This window comes from Panulirus ornatus, chromosome 35, assembly GCF_036320965.1.
Source record: "Panulirus ornatus isolate Po-2019 chromosome 35, ASM3632096v1, whole genome shotgun sequence".
Lineage (NCBI taxonomy): Eukaryota > Metazoa > Arthropoda > Malacostraca > Decapoda > Palinuridae > Panulirus > Panulirus ornatus.
The window spans coordinates 5,505,979-5,526,824 of NC_092258.1; positions in this window are offsets into that span (position 1 = coordinate 5,505,979).

Consider the following 20,846-nt stretch of genomic DNA (forward strand, 5'->3'; position numbering starts at 1 on the left):
TACTACAACATGAAGAGGAGCGTTTGGGTGGTGAGTGTTTGGATGCGCGAGCGTCATCAGATTGGAAAAGATGCTGAGACTTGTTTGATGACTCTCAAACCTTGAGAGTTGTCAAATAAGTTGTTAAGGTTTTTTTTTTCCAATTTGATGACAGTCATGCATGAAAAATCCTCACCTATAAAAGCCCTTTTTAATATGAAAGGGGATCTGGTTACACACGTCTTGCGTCCTTTTTAAAAAAAAAAATTACCCTAATTCCCTCTGATGGTGAGGGGAAAAAAATATATATACACAGATATAAACAAGAGATGAGCAAAGTTACGGAACTCCACCTTCGTATACCATGGCTCCAAAATAAACAACTCACCAAGATCTCTCGCCGCCAACTATTCACAATTGATGATCAATATGCCATCAAGATTTCTTCGCTACAGAGTCACTTTTCCTCAGCAGAACACATATGTCACCGTGGTTAAGGCTGTGCTACGAGTAAATCTATAACTCCGAACTACAAGTAGTTCACGCTTAAGTACGGAGGTTAGAGAGAGAGGGTTTCCCCTACGACATAACTGAATCTTCTTCGCCTGCAGATATCATCCATTAACACAGCATCAACACTTGAAGTGCCTTTGTTAATAACCTGAGGCGAGGGAATCCAGGAGGACATCTTCCACTCGGGAAGCCCTGAATCTATTCAACGAAACAGTTCTGTCGTCAACCTGAAGATTACGTGAGGCGAGGAAGAAAAAAAGAAAACGGGGTATTATCCACACTTTCAAGAAGAAAGTTAGAGCATTATAACACACAGACAACTGCTGGCGTGAGGTATTATCCACCCCTCACAAGAAACTTAGAGCCTCATAACACAGAAGATGATGATGGCTAAAAAGGTAATAGACTCTGTCTCCTTTCCGAGTTAACGAGATATTCACTAACACGGCCAACTGTCGTTTTCGCTGTATAACGACCCCCATCAAACGGTAAATGTCCTCTGTCACATTATCCGTAATTCGCCATCATTACGGTCTATAAAGTACACGGTAATGTATAGTAATGATGAAGGTGCTCACCAGTCCCGATATGATCCTTTCAGTTACCATACAAAACATTTGCATAATTCGCAAAGACGTCAATAAATAGATGAGGCAATGGCCAGGTGTTTTGCTTATTCACGATACTGAGAAAATGGCAGGCAAATCCTGCATGATGTTAACCATACACGGCAGTCACTCTAACCATCATAAATGACAGTTACTCACCACACAAACCATCATGCATGACGTCATCACACACTACATGGGATGCACTAACGACCGCAGATATATATATATATATATATATATATATATATATATATATATATATATATATATATATATATATATATATATATATATATATATATAAGATAGATAGAGGTCTATAGAAATAGATAGTTTAGATAGCTATATCACCTGTCGATACCAAGTAGTGCTCAACATATGTTCCCTGTCCCTCATACATACAAAGATATTAACCTCTCAATACAAAGCATCTCCCACAATGAGTTAACCAGCCATTTAAAATGACGAGTGAAGTACGCGCATGACGTTCTAGAATTTGAGAAGTACATCATCAATGTTTCATGTGATCAACCTAATTGGTGTACAATTATGTACACTTGTATCGCCTGCTTCTAGCTCAGGATTATGCGTTTCACACACACACACACACACACACACACACACACACACACACAAACGAATATATTATATATTCAATAACAATTAGAAATCTAATGCATACAAATGAGGCCATTGTTCGTTTGTTCCTGATATTGTCACGCCAAAGTGTGATAATAATAATAATAATAATAATAATGATAATAATAATAATAATAATGATACTAATAATGATAATAACAATATTGATAATGATAATATATATATATATATATATATATATATATATATATATATATATATATATATATACATATATCATTCTAAAAACATGTGCTTATGAAAAATGTGGTCGACAATAGCATCACAATGCAGATACTTCACGAAATAATCAATGTCACTTACGAAAAATGAGAGCCAAAAATGAATCGCTGATGATCCCAGACGGTATAGGTAGACGGCCAGGCTAACGTGAGGCAAATAGGACTTGAAGATATGCTTACGTGTGGAGGCAGCGGTGTGGTGTATGCTCCCTGGTTGCTCCCTCTTCTGACTTCCACTTCAGCGGCGGTCTACCGCCACGCTGCCCTTTGCCACCACAAATCGGCGTTGATAATCCTCGATCGAATCACTACCTCTCGTGCACGAAGGTTTAAAAGTTACCCTTCAGGGTCTTGGGTCAATTATTCAACACGAGTATTATATCTTTTTCCACCGCAAACCGTGATAATCAATGGTGAATTCGATGGTATTTCTTTTTTCCTACAGGAGATAAGTCATCGTCTAATTACTCGGAGATCACCGCCTTTGTCTTTTCACAACAGCGTTGCACTTCCTCAAGACATGTTTCACTGTCCTTAATCTCTGATCCTAAAGCGCCTCGGTGTCGGCTAGGTATATATATACATATACATAGGCGTGTCTGGTAGAGTAGTATCTGGCTTCTCTCCGTGCCCGTAATACTGTCACTCATCGACACGTTACACTCACATGTTATACACACAGTATATCACTTGCAATACGAGCGCCCGTATTTATCATGGGCTGTCACTGTGAGACAAGAGGGTAAGAGAACACAGTCACTGCGGACGAGTTTTTGAGAACTTTTAAACTTCTGTTATTTGCGTTGCAAAGCAGTTCAAAATAACCCCTCGAAAACTTTATCCTTTTATTTTCTTCTTTTTCAGATTGGGTAGTTCCACTGACCTGACCAGGTCGCTGCGAATTATAGCGGCAGGAGCCCCGTCAGGAAGACCTTGTATAAGCACTCAGCTCCCAGGGTCGTGAGGACCGTGTGGAGGTTGCGGCTGGCGGGTGCTGAGGCCGTGGCTTTCACACACCTGCAGCTCGACACACAATCGCTCCTCGCCTCCACCGTACCTCTGGTGTATTTTCGATAACACTGGAAATGTTCTCTTGTGGGTTTAGAGCGGGTTCTTGAAGTACCAACAAATGTTGAGGGAGGGATACAGGACAAAATCTGGTCCGCTAGCGATGGGCGAAGATGCTAGTACGAGCGAGGTCGGTGTTGTGTTGTGTGTGTATATATGTGTGTGTGTGAGCGGGACTCAGGCGAGGGTAGTGCAGGCGTAGCCCTGCTCACTGGCACCGCCACACTGCGGGCACCGGGCACTGCTTCACCCCTACCCACCCAACCCTCACACCCACGCTTCCGCAAGCCCATGTTGCCTTACGCCTAAGGTGCCTCTCACACCCCACGGTGCCTGCCCGAGGCCCATGTTATGTAATAACACAATACTCTGCCTCAGGCGAATGTCTTATCTTGGCTGAGGTGCTCTATGCCCAAGGGCGTCTTCACAGTCGCAAGTTGTCTGACTCCCCTATATAGGTCGCCTTTCTCTCTCACACACGCATAGCCTGTAACACCCAAGCTGCATCTTTCTTCCTCACTCTGTCTCCTAATATCACAATAGCCGATGTTCCCTGACTCACACAACGATTCTCAGAAGGTCTTCGCTGTCTCCAACGCACGACATCCCCCGACACCCACATTTTGCCAGACACACCAACGGTGCAACACACCCGGCGTACCTCCCACCCAGCGTGTCTAACACACAAACGCCTTAACATTCGGTCTGCCCAACATTTGAAAAAGGTTAAACGAAGGAATGCACACAGCAACAGAACACTGGGGTCTTTTCGACGACGTCTCTCATCGCAGAGGGAAAGTGTGGAGGGTGGTAGAAAAGGTAAGTACACAGGGAAAAATGCCTGTAGCCTTTTCTTATTGAGTCTCGATCCTGTGATAGAATTGCACCTAATGGGATAGAAATTCTATTGTTAGTCATGCGTTAGATCGTCTATTCACTTTACCTTACGACAGATCTTGTGTGTTGTTTGAAGACGGTGATACAGGCAGCCAGTCCAGTATCTAGTAGACCCAGGTACACTATCAAACATGCATGGGGAACCTAGTGGCACTTGACACTGGTACCACGTGAGGGATGTAATAATATGAACTAGTAACCCTCTCAGAATGACGGGACGACCCTTGAGCACGACGATTCGACCCTTGAGCACGATGGTACGACCCTTGAGCACGACGGTACGACCCTTGAACACGACGGTACGACCCTTAAGCACGACAGTACGATCCTAAGATACGATGACTTTTTTTCTTCAAGAATCAGTAGAAAGTGCACACCATCATATGGAAGGGTTGTACTGTCATGCTCAAGGGCCGTACTGAAAGGGTTGAGCGAGTGGGATCACCGCGTCTCGTTTTCTAACGCCTTGTGGACGATGCTGTGAAATAAAATAAAATGTCAGCAACGTTAATTAATTCCGTCTCGAAACAGCAATCACCTAAGCTTTTATCTCTCCTCACTTCTACTTACATCCCTGGGGAACTCCACTCACCTGAGACAGCAAAGCTGTTTCTTGTCATTAAGACGCTACTCTGAGCCAATCACATCAGCTTCTCCTGAGCAGAGGATAAAAAATGAGAAAAAAAAAAAGAATAAGGTGGAAGGGGTTGTTGAATCTATCTTGATGGATTTCAGTTCCACGTAAATCCATATGAAAAGAAAAAAGAACTGGAGTTCACTTCAGGAGCTACCGACTTCAGATGTTAGATGATGGATGTGATGTCACCATCATCATCATCATTATCACCACTGACATCATCATCCATCATCATCATCATCAACTTTGTGAATTATGAGCAAACAATGACCCCTCTGGCTCCTGGACTCAGCCCTATTGAATGTCAGGTCTATTTAAAGCCACACAATGAGTAATATTCACCATCTGAATTATCTTGAACACACACAAAGGTCATACATGATGTTCAAGGTCATTCTAATGCAAGGGTTCAGCCTCTGCATTCTGTCGAGTCAGTATTGTCAAGTCTTGTTCTGTGCCCAGACTCAATGTATGTATCTTCGTTTAAAGTCCATCCTGTGTACAGAGTCCAGCTTGACTAACGTCAAGATGCAGTTATCAGTTACAGACACACCAGTCACCTGAGCCAACTATCAGAACTTCTTCCCTCTTCGTGGTATAAGCCACCTGGCGATGACCCACCTCGCTTCTCCCTCGTGTTCCTGTCTTCATGCACCTCCTCCTCCTCCTCCTCCTCCTCCTTCACGTATGCTACCTCCCTCGACTACTTCTTTTATTTTCGCCTGCTGGTATCTCCCTCTCCACGGCAACCATATGAAGTATCTAAGGGCACCAGCGGCGGTATCTCTGGGGCTCTTACTACCCACTAACGATGGTACACTTAATCGAATCATTCAACACCCCTCTGGAGATGCTCGGGGTATGGCAGCCATAGTAACTTCCTCTCGCATCAAGGAGTACCTGGGATGTGAGATGGGGAGGGATGTGGGTGGTCGGTCACCTGGAGTACCATAGGCCACCTGCAGACCCCAACCACCCTCCATTCAACCACTCTTCCCCCCTAGGAAATGATCTGGAGCAATTAGATCAATCCGTCATCCAGCAAGTTCAAGATGAGGGGGGGATCGTCTCCTCCGCGTGTGTGTGTCTCTCTCTCTTCATCCTCACACATCTGCCAACAAACCCACCCTCATGCTGACGCCCACACCTCACCCGCGTCCTAGCCCTTCACTCCTCTCGCTCCGCCTCTGCTCTCTGCCACCTTCGTCCTCACCTTGCTCTCAACCGGTTCGTTATGTTCCTCCAGTCGTTCTTTCTACATCAGTTATCCCCCCAGTGTTCAAAACATCTCGGAACTATCCTTTCTCTCTTACATACCTCACTCAACCATCATTCTCTCTCTCTCTCTCTCTCTCTCTCTCTCTCTCTCTCTCTCTCTCTCTCTCTCTCTCTCTCTCTCTTCCACTATTCTTACCGTACGTCTAAGTAATAAAATGATCCATCACGACCGCCTCTACTCTCCTTGCCATTCTGCTGGTGCATGTCCAAGGCTCACCCTCGCACATGAGAGTTGGCGCCACGCCCATACCTACACCCCTTGATGCTCATGACCTTCCTCAAATCGCAAGCAACTTGCCAATGTTTCAACGTCCTCTCGCTGTATTACTATTCACCCCTCCATCTCCCACAACCAAATACCCGTAATCTTTCTGATATCCACCTTCTGACCACCACACACACCATATGTCATACGCTAGTTACCCTTTCTCTAACTTTACCAGCTCACGTTGCTTAACGCTCTTGTTCAGACCTCATCTTACATACACTTTCCTATTCTCTTATAGTGCCCTTAAGTTAGCCCTACCATTCCACCCAATGACACAGAGTCATCTGATTACAACAATAACCCCCATCTTCTACAAGTTCTCATCCTCTGCTAGCTTTAATACCACCTACAACTGCAGCTTTGTATAAACACAGGGGCAATGCATATATGATTTACTTGGCGCTTTACCTCCAACATTACGCTCAAGCTTCTCTTCTTTCTTATAAAAAAAAAACCTTCAGTCTTTCAAACAACTTCCCCGCCACTCAGATTACTTAATAAATCCCTAAACATTTATTCTTAGGTTTATCACACTCACTGTCTCGAACTACAGGCATCTTGAAAATGACATTTCTTTTCCATAAACCCACTCAGTCCTTTTCCAAATTCGCCATCTGTAATCGTCTTAACTTTTATCAAATGCCTTAAGATCTCTATTTGATAAAGTAATCCGCCCTATATACATCCTATATCCAATCTTCTTGCCTATACCTCGATCTATAATATACAAACTTCCACACCCTTTCATCATCAGTTCACCGGGACATTCATATAGGCTGTAATACCCATGGGATAAAAACACTTGGCCCCGCGGCCCACCATTCATCAGCCACCTGAAGCCATCAACCAATAGCCCACCAGAGGGGCCCCCCCTTAAGGCCACCACCTGGGGCACCTTAAAGTCATTGCCCAGTAGCCACCTGAAGTACCTCGAACCATCACCCAAAAGTTTACCGAGTGGGAGGGGGTGGGTGTCATTGAGGCCACCACCTACCCACAACGCTGAAGCACCTGGAGCATTGCCCAGTGGCCACCTGAAGCACCTACGGCCATCACCCGACAGCTCACCAGGGGCTCCTTGAGGCCACCAACCACCTGGAGGCCACCTAGGCCTACACGTCACGTAGACAACGGCGGTAACCCTCTGGAAAAGTTTTCTTCCATTCCTTGCTGGAATTCTTGCCTCAAGTTCTAGTTGTTGTTGTTCTTCCGGCGCTGGCAGTGCCCGGAGTGTGCTTTCCCGGTTGTTCTTATGCACCGGGGTGTTGTAGGTGTTGTACTTGAAGAGCGGGGTTCAGTGCGGTTATTGAACCCCCAGAATCAATCCTGGAGTTATGGATTCCAGCGTACCAGTAATCTATACGATAAACTGTGATCATAAACGATAATTTGCAAGACGAGTCGTGTGTATGAAATGTGATGTATATCCTATCATGAATTACACTTTATAATGGGCAAATGCCTTACCCTTATACATTAGCCATCACTGTTGCCATGAGATTCTCGTAATACCAAACACGATCATGAGCTTCGTTGTGTAAGATGCTTGACTGTATCATATGCTAAAGTCCTTCCCAGATTTTCATAAAGGAGTGGGTCCGACTGCATCAGTACGACTAGATATTGCATAAAAATTTTCAACACATGTGTTCCTTAGCCTCATCAAAACAGCAGCATCGCACAGGGATGGTAGAATCATTCGGGAAGACTTGAAGTTGTAAAGTATTTTGTTAAATCCGAGTTGTATGTGATGACACAACATTGGCCGTACAGATCGATGTTTTACATGTAAATTCTTCATCCATAAAGACCATCTGCATTTAAACCTCTGATGTGACCCTCACAGTCCAGAATATAAGGTCAGATGTCGGGTCACCATAATACCCAAGGGTCGTACCATCGTTCCCAAGGGTCGTGCGATCGTTCCCAAGGGTCGTACTGTCATGTGTTTAAGAAGCGTTAGAGTCGTGTTTATTTAAAGCTCGTATCGTCTCACGCAAACGCTCGAGCACCACAGCGCTCTCAAGACCCGGAGTGTCGTGCGCAGGAATCATACTGTTGTCCTTAAAGGGTCATGATGTCGTGTTCCAGGGTCGGATCATCGTCCTCAAGCGGTTAAAAAAAAAAAAAAAACTCGCAGAGAGGTGGGCGCAAACCCCCGTGTTGTGTGGTCACAATAGGAGAAGAGAGGAGGAAGAGGAGGAGGAGGAGGGTGATAGCCCCAGGGCACTGTGGCCATGATCCCTGGGGAGGCCAAGTTATGGAACTGCTCCAGCATCTCGTGTGTGTGACGCTCCCAGGATGTGTGTGTGTGTGTGTGTGTGTGTGTGTGTGTGTGTGTGTGTGTGTGTGTGTGTGAGGGCTAGCGCTTGTGGCACCTCTTCTCTGTTCCAGTCCGTGTGTGTGTGTCTATGTGTGTGTGTGTGTAGATGGACGCTGGAGATGGTGAAATTTGGGCGTGATATCCATCTACACCGTAATGTGTGGAGCATCGACGGAAGATTCTGTACAGTGATGTGTATTCAGTATAGTGTACGTCATACATAGAACTCGTCGTACCATCGTAATCAAGGATCGTACCCTCGCAAAATGCTTGAGGGTCGAATCAGTTAAAAGTTAAAGACGAAAAAATACATAAAAAAAAAAATCCAGCAAGCCACGCGCTTTAGTAATTGCCTTGATATCATCACCTTAAACACCCTCACCTTTCAACACCTCATTTACCGAGTCCACCCATTTCTTCTGCCGTTTTACTTTTTGCCTTCTCATACCGACCGTCAGACACGCTCTCATAAATCCTCGCCTCCGACCTTTCCACCTGCTGAAGGTACTAAATCAGCGAAGCGTCTTTGCTACATCACCAGTCTCAACTCGATGCAATTTCTACCCACGCGATCTTCAGGTGTTTTTTCAAACCCGAGTTTCAAATCCTCATTCACTCAGAATGATCTTTCGATTCCTGTGAAGCTACTCACTCTAATCAACACTGCTTCTTTAATCGTATACCCGTATCTAGATCAGAAAATGTATATATACGTATACTATCTCAAAATCTTATCATCCTTCAGAGGAACATAAATTCACAGATGACAGGTATTTTTCAGCAGGAGTCTGACGTCAAGAATAACATCCAAGTTTGAAAGTACGACAACACATCTTTTTACACATCTCATAAACGCTATCAAGTGGAATGATCACATAAAGATAAGGATGTAAGACACATCTATTTGGTTTACTATCTGATATCATGCTAGAAATAAACATACTACGAGTCTTTTGTTTTACTTTAAGTCTATCTCTGATAAAAAAGAGACTTGCATAACATTAAAACTTTATAAACTGGGTTGACGATATACTTTTTGTTTTCCCTTTCCGAATGGCCTTTGCGGATTCATCCTCACCTTTAACATGCAGAGTGCTGAGAAATCTGGTCATGCTTGTGGTCTCTGGTCCAAACCACACTTAAACGGCAGACGTGTTTGATAAAATGAACGTTCACCCGAAAACAGTAGACAAAGAAATCGTATAGTACTTCAAACACCCTATAGAACGGAGTTCAAAACTGTATGGCGTCCTAGAGAGTCTACAAGACTATTTACTCTGATAAATTATGGACCAATCCCATGTATATCAAAGCAGATTTTGCATCTTTTTCTCCACGATGCTCTTCCCGAACTGCCTCTGTTTTATGACACGAAAGCAAAACTCGTCATTAGACTTGGGTCTGTACACGTTATGTGTGTGTATGTGAGCGTCTCCCTGCGTGTTAGTAACGTTGTGTGGGAGTTCACTTTCCGAGTCTGGACGGTGATATTAAGCGACCTAGAACGACCTCGTTACCTCGACAACCAATAAAGTTCATCTTTGTGATGAGGTAATCTCATTGTAAGTGAGGCCACATTCTTCATAGCCACGACCACCCCGACCGACCTCCTCCTCCTCCTCCTCCAACACAAACACACACACACACACACACACACACACACACACACACACACACACACACACAACCCTCCAGGCGGAAAAAAAAAAAAGATTTTCCACATTAACGCGACAGTATTTCCTCCTGCCTGAGCCTTGCTGGCGCAGCCCTCCTCCAGGTACCGGCCGGAGACACTAACGTCTCTACTCATTTGCCGTTGGCGGGCATTTCCAAGATGGATGCGTAGCGGAGAGAGTGATGAATGTCCTCCTGTGGGCGTGTTTCCCCCGCCCACCTTGACACGCCCCAACCCACGCCCTAGGGAGCGTCCGCAATGGGGCTGCTGTTAAAGGCAGCCTAGCAGTAGGGGGGGACGAGACCGAGACCCACTCTGGCTTGTGTCTCGAAGGGATGTCTCGTACTGGCGTAATTTATCGCTCCTCTCGTGGCGGGCAAGACAAACCCAGGTGCTCTGATGGGCCACAAGTCACTTCGTCATCAGTAATCTTACGTGAAAATGTTTCCTGTACTATAAATCTTAACTATGAAGACCTCCACACGCTTCACTCTTACTAGGAGACTCGTCTTTCATTCTCTCTCTCTCTCTCTCTCTCTCTCTCTCTCTCTCTCTACGTATTCCTTCTCCTGTCTCGCCATAATCTACTTTTTATTTATGTTAGCTGAGACGGCACGGGCAACTGAGTCCCTAATCAAGGCCATCCCATTAACGCTACATATATATATATATATATATATATATACTCTTAGCCTAAGTCAGGTACCCATTTCATCGACCAACCCCTAACGGTGGATAAACGGTTGAGTTGACCATGGACCGACTTCCGCATCCAGGATTCGAACCTGTGCGCTCGACTCTGGGCGGCCCGTGAATGCGTCGCGGTCAGGAACGCTAACCGATACACCACGGGAGTGTATATATATACACACAAGGAAAACAAATAGGACAATACTAGTTAAACTACTCTCCTCCATGTGACTCCCACACACCATGCCAGTTAATAACACCATCCCAGCGTGGCCTCCACTCTGACATACCCCCAGTGTCGTGCTTCGCCAAGACTGCCAAAATCCCTTTCCCTGTACTTCACCTCCCCGTTCAAAGTATATCTAACAATGACATGACACTCCCTCCTCGAACCTCGCTCTCGACGATGCATTATTGTCACATCCTGTTGACGGAGACACCGTAGCAGCGTTCCGTCCATTAGCATAATAACTCGCATCATCCGGTAAGGTATTCACCCACCATACCAGCCTTAGTGTTCTTTCCGACGACGCTCGAGGAAAAATAATATGGATCGCTGAAGAGTATACCGATTACTGCAATTACTGGAGTGGAGGAGGGAGACGATAATTCTTGGGAGGCGCCCAACCCCCTGGCGTTAATCTTATCCTGGTAATTCCTCACCGTGATTGGTTCTGGCGGCTGCTGATCGCCCTTACACCAGCTACAGTGGGAGAAGCGGCTGGTCGAGAGGATGTGATAGCGAGGGATCTGATGTCCTCCGGCCAGGGGCCATATGTTAGTTACGTGGAGGAATAAGCAGGTTGTTGTTTATAATTACCCAGGGACCAATCTCTATGAAGGAGTCCTGGGGCTTCTCTTTTTTTTTTCTCTCTTACTTTTCTTAAAGCTCCTGCAGCCTAAGACTGCGCCACTTCCAGTAGCAGGGAAATGTACATTCCTTTCGGAGTGAGAATTTCTATGACCCAATAAAAAAATACTGCACTGCAATTATGGAATATCATACTGTAAGTAAAGAACACTACACTAATCATAGAACACTATTCTATCACTGAACAACTATGAACTATATGTATGGAACACTAAACGTCCATTAAACACTACACTAATTATGGAACTCTCTACTGTCATTAAATATTACACTAATTCAAAAAACATCACTTTGAATTTATATAGTATTACAATTCAAATACGTGCCTGTCATATCTTTATCAGAACGTTATTCTGAGAGCCAAGGTAAAAAGAAACACACATCAACTCACATCACCTTCACGCACATCAACTCACTCGAGATGACCCCAGCTGCTCAGTCATGTCATTGTGGTGGCAAAATGCCTGCTCGGGTCACGTCAGGCTGTTGTCATGCGTCACAAAAGTAACACGGGAGCAAAACATGAGTATCAAGTGACATATTCTACCACTGAGATGTAACGATGATCATTACGATATGCACTTACCTAAGGGTATATACAGGATTTCAGTTACTTAAATGAGACGTTGAGTGACTCAGGCAATGAGTGGTGCACTTAAACTTAGAAAATCCTCTGTCACCACAGACGATCACAACGCTGTAAGACAATACAAACTTAGATGGACTCCATGCTGCTGTGATGCCGAACTATAACTCACGGAAGACGGGATCTCAAGTGGTAAGGAGGTGATGGTGGCGAGGAAGATGCAACAAGCTCATTCCAACCTCTCGGTTGAGGTCCAGGGGACTGAGTGCCTGTGGATTATCATCCTTCATACCCTCTTCCTTTCACATACACTCGCCGCCAGCGATGCGGTTTGGTGAATCCGTTGCGACTTAGCGGAACCTCTAGTCTTCACACGGACTATAACAGACACGTGAATCTTACTGTGGTCCATCTTATGTCAGTCCAGTTCCTATGGCTTTTACGGCAAGACTGGGTACGTCAAAGACATCACCGACCAGCCAAGCGTGTAGGGAAATCCACGCATGGCTTCTCTCCCAACGAAGCATTGAATAGGCATCTCTCTCTCTCTCTCTCTCTCTCTCTCTCTCTCTCTCTCTCTCTCTCTCTCTCTCTCTCCTGTACGAGATTCCCCTTGCCTTTCTATCACTTCAAAGAGAATCCATATCTTCAGGTGCCCAGATATGCGTAAAAGAAAATAAACTAAGATTAAATATTTACAGAAAATAAAACAAGAAAGACCGATTTTCATACCAAACTTATACACACTTCCCTCAGCAACGTGGAGCTTTGATGCGAATTAGCTTAGACTTTCCCCGTCATATGTAGATCTAACTTTACAAGATTAACGCTATTATCAACGGACGTGACTGAGCCAATCTCAGGGAAATGTACAAACAGATGTTTACACGAGACAGAGTCTAGTGTCATAATATATACACGAGATTATGCAGGATGGATAGGGAAACTTGACACTAATGAGGGATTGCCTTCCTCTTAACCTTTTTTTTGTCTCTCTATCTTTCTCATTTTCCCTCTGGCTTATAACTATCCTCCATCTTCATCACCTCTCTCTCTCTCTCTCTCTCTCTCTCTCTCTCTCTCTCTCTCTCTCTCTCTCTCTCTCTCACCCTGTGCTTCATATGAGAAATCAGATTATCGCTTTAACTCGGAGATGATTGCCTGATCTATCTCTGTCACCGCTGGTGAAGTGAGTCGTCGATACCCGCTCCCCTTCATCTCAAAAGTTAACAGAAGCTACGCTGTTATGCTTACACAAGATTGGCCCTCGTGTGGTGAGTGCAAGGAAAGAAGAAATCGCTCACACTGACACACACATCAAGGATCATATTTGGTACTGATCATCAGTTAAGTTTCCAAGAGTGAGACTCTCAAAGGTGATGTAGTTGTCTTGGTGCAATCACGATTTGGTGAATGTGCTTAATTTAGCCCTCCTACATGTCCGTCAACAAGCATACACCGAGACAGGCATACACACAGATAAACGTATCATCAAATACACACAAGCAGTCAGAGACTCTCTGTATAAACATACAAAGACCAAAAAAAGAATAAAGATGTGAACGGTCACACACGTATATACAAACATTTTTACACACACACGCACGCCCATATTATTATCTACACCAATACTAAAACATGTTCGCATGAGTGGCAACACAATCGCGCACAAACTAACACACACGCACTAACCTAAATATATCAGTGAGTAATGGGCAGGAACAGCAGAAGGCAATATTTACTAGCGATAACAAATTGCTGATGCCAGGGGAAGCTTTACCGTAATGAAACGGGAGGGAATGACGTATAGACGGAGCACCAGCTGCCCTGTTCGCTCGCCAGGTGGTTGTCGCACTAGCACGAGCCGCTAGGTGGCGTCCTAATACCACCACCTATTCCAGCTGCCAGATGACGCGGCGTTAACACCAGCTGCCCTCCAGCCATGACGCTTAGGAGCTAAGTCGAAGACCTGGTCTTGTTTCTCGTATGATCGCGCTGACGCGCTCGGGGACTGAACCGAAGTGCGCTCAAAGATGGAACGCATCGTGCTCTAGGGTGTTACTCTCGAGCCCAACGGTCGTTCCTGTCGTACTGAGGGAGTTCGATAAAGCTTAAGTGGGAGCGTTGGCGAGAATCGAGGTGATAAGTGTTGCAAGGTTGGATGGCTGTGTGTGTGGGGGGTGGGAGATGACGACTGCTCGTTAGACAACTGACGCGTATCATCCATCGATTTGAGGAAATTGTCACCGAGTGGGGAGCTGTCACGCCACAAGAGTGGGAGGGTGTGTTCAGATTGCCCACGGCGGCACATCGGATAACAGGTCGACTTAAGGTCTTCAGCACGATGGTCCGAACCTTCTGAATGACGGTATGTCCCTCCCGTAAGCTCGATGGAGCGATACATATGATGATCTACGGCACGACACGAATACGACAGTGCGATTATTGCGAACGATGGTACGGAGCTCTGAGCACGACGGAGCGATACTCATATGGTACGACAATTGAGCACGGCGGCACGATGCCTCATAGCGACGGAACGGTCTTTGAGATGACCTGGCCTTCGGGGATACGATCGAGGTACTCCTCCTCCAACTTGTCTCGCTAGTAAGGCCTGCAGTGATCCGTGTGTCCTCCTTACCTCGTGTATTCCTCGAGTCACCAACATCTGCTGGATCATCGAAGTACGCCAGCCAGCTCTCGCCTCGCTGGGGCTGCGGTGAGGAGGAGGAAGGGTTCTTCAAAATCACTCCCTGCCTTTCCTCCTCCTCCTGACATAATCTCCCCCTGGCCTACCTAACACCCTCGCTCCCGCTGATGATATACCCATTAAAAGTACGTTAAGCATCACTTTTCAATATCGGGTCGTGTCGACGCCTCGTTATCAAAAATACGCACCAGTTTTTCAAATCAATTCGCCATTCTAAGCGTCATGGCTTGGTGGTTGGTGAAGGGGGGTAAAAAAAAAAAAACCGCTTCTGGGCTGGGATGGGCTGCCCGACACACACTGGGAAGAGCGCCTCTCTGGAACATGCAGCTACTATCTCTCCCAGGTTCGTTAGGTACAAGAGATAACCAAAACATCATCGTAAATGATATTCTACTTTTAACCACCTATTCAGGCACGATATAAAGAGACATCTTACTTGAAAAATCATCTTTTCATCTGGATCTCGAATTAACAAAATTTTCTAACCACCTGCTATAAGAACGATGCATTTTTGATAATATATTTCCCATGTTTACAGACTGTTTCTAAACCTACTACAAATCTTTGTATGTTATTTAAACATGCATCAGATTTCACTGTCCAAGCATTCATTGCATAAATTGGTTCGTGACATAAGAGGATATTCACCGCAACGCCTTAGAAAAGAAAATTACAGACTTACGACCTACGTAAATTATTCATTTACAGTTTCAAGGAACTTACATCGCTCTTTATGTCGAGTTGACAGAGGATATTCCTACAGGGCAAGTGAAGCAAGACTCGATAGATTCCAGCCTCGAACAACACTGTCGGAGGCGTCTAATGTAATATGTACTCCGAGAACCAAGGCGAGGTTCGTGGCGGCGTAGAGAAACAGTGTTATTAAACAAGAAAGACATGCGGTGAGCGTTACACGCTAACCCTGCTCGTCCTTGCAAAACCTCGTCATTGCTACTCTCTCTCTCTCTCTCTCTCTCTCTCTCTCTCTTGTATATTGCGTGCTTAGGACTTCTTTGTTTTATGCATATTTCCTCTCGCACATACACACGTGCGTCTACACGTATGCTCAAAGAAAAAAAAAAAAACACCGTAAAACACATGTTTCATACTAACGTTGGCCTGGGGAATCAAGCGCATCGCTGGCGTTGCTCAGCCAACGCATAAATCTCAATCCAACGTTAATCAGGAACTGCCCAGGTGTCAGAGAACTCCTGCTCGTGGAGACACGCGCGTCGCGGGCAGAGTTAACGAGAATCAAACAAGCGTAGCGAAGTTCAAAAACGAGTTGGGGGTACCCACGCTCTCTACACAGCAGCATCAAGGGATTAACCGAGTCTTCAAAAGCCGCGGGTAGAATATGTGAGGTAAATTAGCTCAGGTTCAATTGACAAAGGCCATAAGGACGTTTGGAGACGGTAGATAATTTACGCCGCCTTTCCCCTCCTTTTTGGCCTTCATGTCGGCTACACTTTTCGGTATGATGATGGTTCATATCTCGGCTCGCTAGGGGAAGCGTCGTCCAGAGAACCTGGAGGCACAAGATGAACGGGAACGTTCCCCGCCGTTGTTCCGTTAAGTGGAGAAATGGAGGCCTCTCCGCCAGAGGCAGCCGTAAACAACGGATAAATGCCGTGACGCGTCATCATCTTCAGCTAACTCCGGTCACCAACTCAACACTTGTGACCGAGCGCATCCGACTATCGTTGGTGGAGAGGAGGAAGAGGAGCCGGCACCATGTCTTTGTGACGTGTTGGTGATCTCGCCACCAAATAGCGAACAAGAGTGGGTGGGGCTTGGCTGTGGATGGCGTACCCGCTTTGGTTTCAGTGCATTGTATAGACGACAGTTAGAGTGTGGATGTAAGTTAATTGGGGCCGTTGGCTGTCTGTTTTGAGGCTGGAAATGGTGAACGTGTGTAGAAAAATATATATTGCACATACATAATGATCTGTGTGTGTGTGTGTGTGTGTGTGTGTGTGTGTGTGTGTTGGAATTCGTAAATATTCTAAAACCACGTAACCCTAAAACAGCAAAATGCCCACAACGTAATAGACCAAGTTGATATACCGCATGGGTTCATCTCGTGTCAATCCATCGCCCCCCCACCCTCCTTAAAGAACCACCCAATACATCAAATGGACGGACGGACGGACAGCCAATATTCAGGCCAGGGAGAAAACATAAAGGCAACAAGAGCAATCGTTAACACGTCTTTGGTTCGGGAGGCAATAACTATCAAATCAACAAGATCTTTCGTATTACTGCAACGGGGCTTATGTGAAGAACTCCCATTAGTCTGATGAGAGTATGAGGCTACCTCACGGGAATGTAGAAAATTGGTGAGCATTATATATATATATATAAAAAAAAGTACAGACGCAATTACTCGGACAGGTGTTCACTAGGGTAGCAAATCCAAGACTTGGAACCTAGTCTATATATATATATATATATATATATATATATATATATATATATATATATATATATATATATATATATATATATTCCCCAGATGGAGTCCTCATTGACCATACGAGAGTAAATATAGCTCAGTGGAAGATATTATGCGGCGTTCCTGTTGTCCAAGATGAGCCGTATGCCCGTCATGATCTTACCACACTAATCTGCGATTCTCTACCACCTTCCACTACCACACCCTCGCAAGGACCCAGAAGTCTGCTTCTGCCTTCATTCTCGTCTCGGGAACCAAGTGGAGGAACACACGGGGATAAAGAGAATACTGGAGACTTGACCCCGCCCGACATGATCTCATACTATGCCTTTCGGTCGGGAGACCCGCTTATTGAAAACGACAATGACGACGACGTAGGGTTAACGACAGGTATGAAAATGATCGTTATACGTCTCGGTAGTTGGTGGTCGCCACAAAAACCCGTCACCACCACCAATTAAAAGAGTTTTTTTCCTCCTTCCCTCGGCGGTGTCTGAGGCCGGCCACGCCCTCACCACCATCAGACCTCATCACGTATTTAGTGACCTGTCCAGATTAGACACCTCACCTTTATATGTCATGCTCCTCGCTATAATCTGATATAATAAAATGTTGACTGAATGGTGATTGCCTCGAAATTTCCGGGCCTGCTGGAGCGTCCGGAATCTCATGGAGTTTGCAATGTCTGCCCTGTGGACATAGCCGGTGATTTGATGGTAACACGTAACTGTAGTAATGATAATGGCGTACCTCTGGTAATTTCCTGGAGAAAGCATTAATAGATCGAGTGCTTTTCAACAGTTTTCAAAAGTGATTTACAAAATCACACACACACACACACACACACACACACACAAAGAAAGAAATGCTTAAAGCTTTGCAGAGACACAAACTCCGTATCTAGTCACTTAAATAATAGACGGGAACCAGAAATTGACTTGCTAGCTACTCGTATGATAGGAATAAGTAATTACACACACACACAAACAGGTCTGGTCACCACACCTATGAAGCAAAAAGACACGAGTGAGAGGGTCCAGAGATCAGAAACCATGATGGATCCTGGATAAAGACACAATGGAGGAGAGAAGAGAGAGAGGGAACTTGTTTACTTGTTTAAGAGCCATTTAAAAGGCTCGTACATCAGCCATATCTCTTTGACAGTAAACAGTCCTTCTCAAGGCGGAGTTACCGGGAGGCATGGATCAGGGAAGGGTAGGAGTGTGGTCAAGAACCACGCAAAGAAATATTGATTCAATGCGAAGGTGGCGGATGACTGGAGTATGGTCAATGCAAGGAGACGGTCAATACCACCTACTTAAAAACATCTTGGTACAGCAAGTACAAGACACGCGCCACAACGAGTATATATAAAACGCTTCCCGTAATGTGGAGGTGGGTAAGTACACACACACACACACACACACACACATATAATGATAATAAAAGCACAAACACATAAGATCAGAAATACATTTTAAGGTTTTATAAACTTACCTGATACAGAAATATTGTACACAAAAGCTACTGCAACAAAACACACTACAAAACGCATGTATGAACACACACACACACACACACCGAAGAAACAGGGAAAGTTATATAAGGACTATTGTCTTAAGGCCAGATACGAAGATGAACAAACATATCACTCATTATATTTCCCTCACGTCTCCTCCTTAACGTCATCCACATCCGCTCCTTATCAGCTTCGTCACTGATAACGTATTTCTCACCAGACGTACACACCTTTATGGTTCACTCACAACTTTTTCTGGTCAAGCGAATACGTATGATTCCACTTTGATGACCAGGTGAAGTTGGTTTCTTCCTCTCATGCATGCCTTCTCCTGCTCCACCTCATGTTATTAATTCCCGAAAAAAAGTACTGATAGGAAAATTTCGAGATCTTAAATCTGTACGAAGAATATATCTGTTTACCATCTCATGGCGTCTGCCACTCTAACGTTATCTGGACAATTTCTCTGTTGACTTGGTCTGCCACTGATGCCTTTCACCTAACCTCCTCGAGCACAACGGTTCGACCCTCTGGGTATTATTGACCCTCAACCTGACCCTTAACGATCAAGTTCAGGCCAACAGTGTCTACCTCCATCCTACGGGCGTCATAACTCGACCTATAGCCACCCCACTCCCCTCCTAAGGAACATGCCGGAGGAGAACTGGGAACATGTCGCCGTTGGGGAACTTGGCGGGGTCGCAACATCGCCCTCCCGAGGCTTTTAAACATTCTGGCGACGCGTTGTCACACGTGCTGCAACCCACCCACCCACTAGCCACCACACACACACACACACGACCGTCGCGTGTTCCATTCATTACGAGGCCAATCTATATTCTGCCGGTACTGACGCTATTCCTCGTCACACGTTCCGCCTCTCCGCACACACGCACATTGCGTTTCAGAACTCGGAACAATTCATGATGAGGTGTAGTTTATACAGGGGCATGCTTGAATCCTGGCGTCGACAAGCGATACAGGAGTTGGAGGAGGAGGAGGAGGACCCCACCTCAACCAGAAACAAGTCTTCAGGAGGCGACTTCGCTGCACTGGTGAAAAACTTGGACATTGAGGGCGTGTGGGAACGTGTATCACCCGAGGCCGGGGTAGCGACCTAACTAGCTCATGTTTCCAGAATCTCGCTGGATTATCATTGTTTTTAATTATCACTCTTTTTAATTATCATGGACGGCGACGGATTACTGCCTTGGAAAAAAAAAAGGGAGGAATAAAAGTTACGACTAAAACTTTAAACTAACAAGCCGCCACTTGGTCTATGCCAACGCAGGGGAGACGCCATCATCTGCGTACGACATTTTAACCAGACGCGTTGGCAACCCGGCGACGACGGCGGCGGCCGACCAGCGTGCAAATGCATCACCAGACGTATGACCAATGACCACTTTTTTTCTCCCCTTCCTCCGGAGGATTTACTTGGAATGCCGAGCCCGTAAAGACACTTCTGGGGGGGAGGAACCACAGCATTCCAAGACAGGTTGAGATTGGCCAAAAACTACAGCAGGGGAAATCAATGTCAAAAGAAATAGCAAATAAATAAACAAATACATAAATAATACACCAGACATTATAAAGACACAAAACACCATGACCAGAACTCCCTTTCCAGGAGACGGTAATAATAGCTCCCTGGAAAACAAAAATAATCAGCATTCGCGAAGGTTGACGACCGTATCCTGTGGAGTCGATGTGGTGGAGGAGGAAGACCACCTATCCCTCTATGGTCCGCTGCATCTGTGAATGTCAATGATGCCAAAGCCTGATCCCTTCTCTCGCAGGAAGGTGGGGTCGTGTATACGACTCCTGTCGGTCCTCATGGAGCATGCAAAGCGCGTCAGTTCTCCAGACAGGATTATGTGTGAGA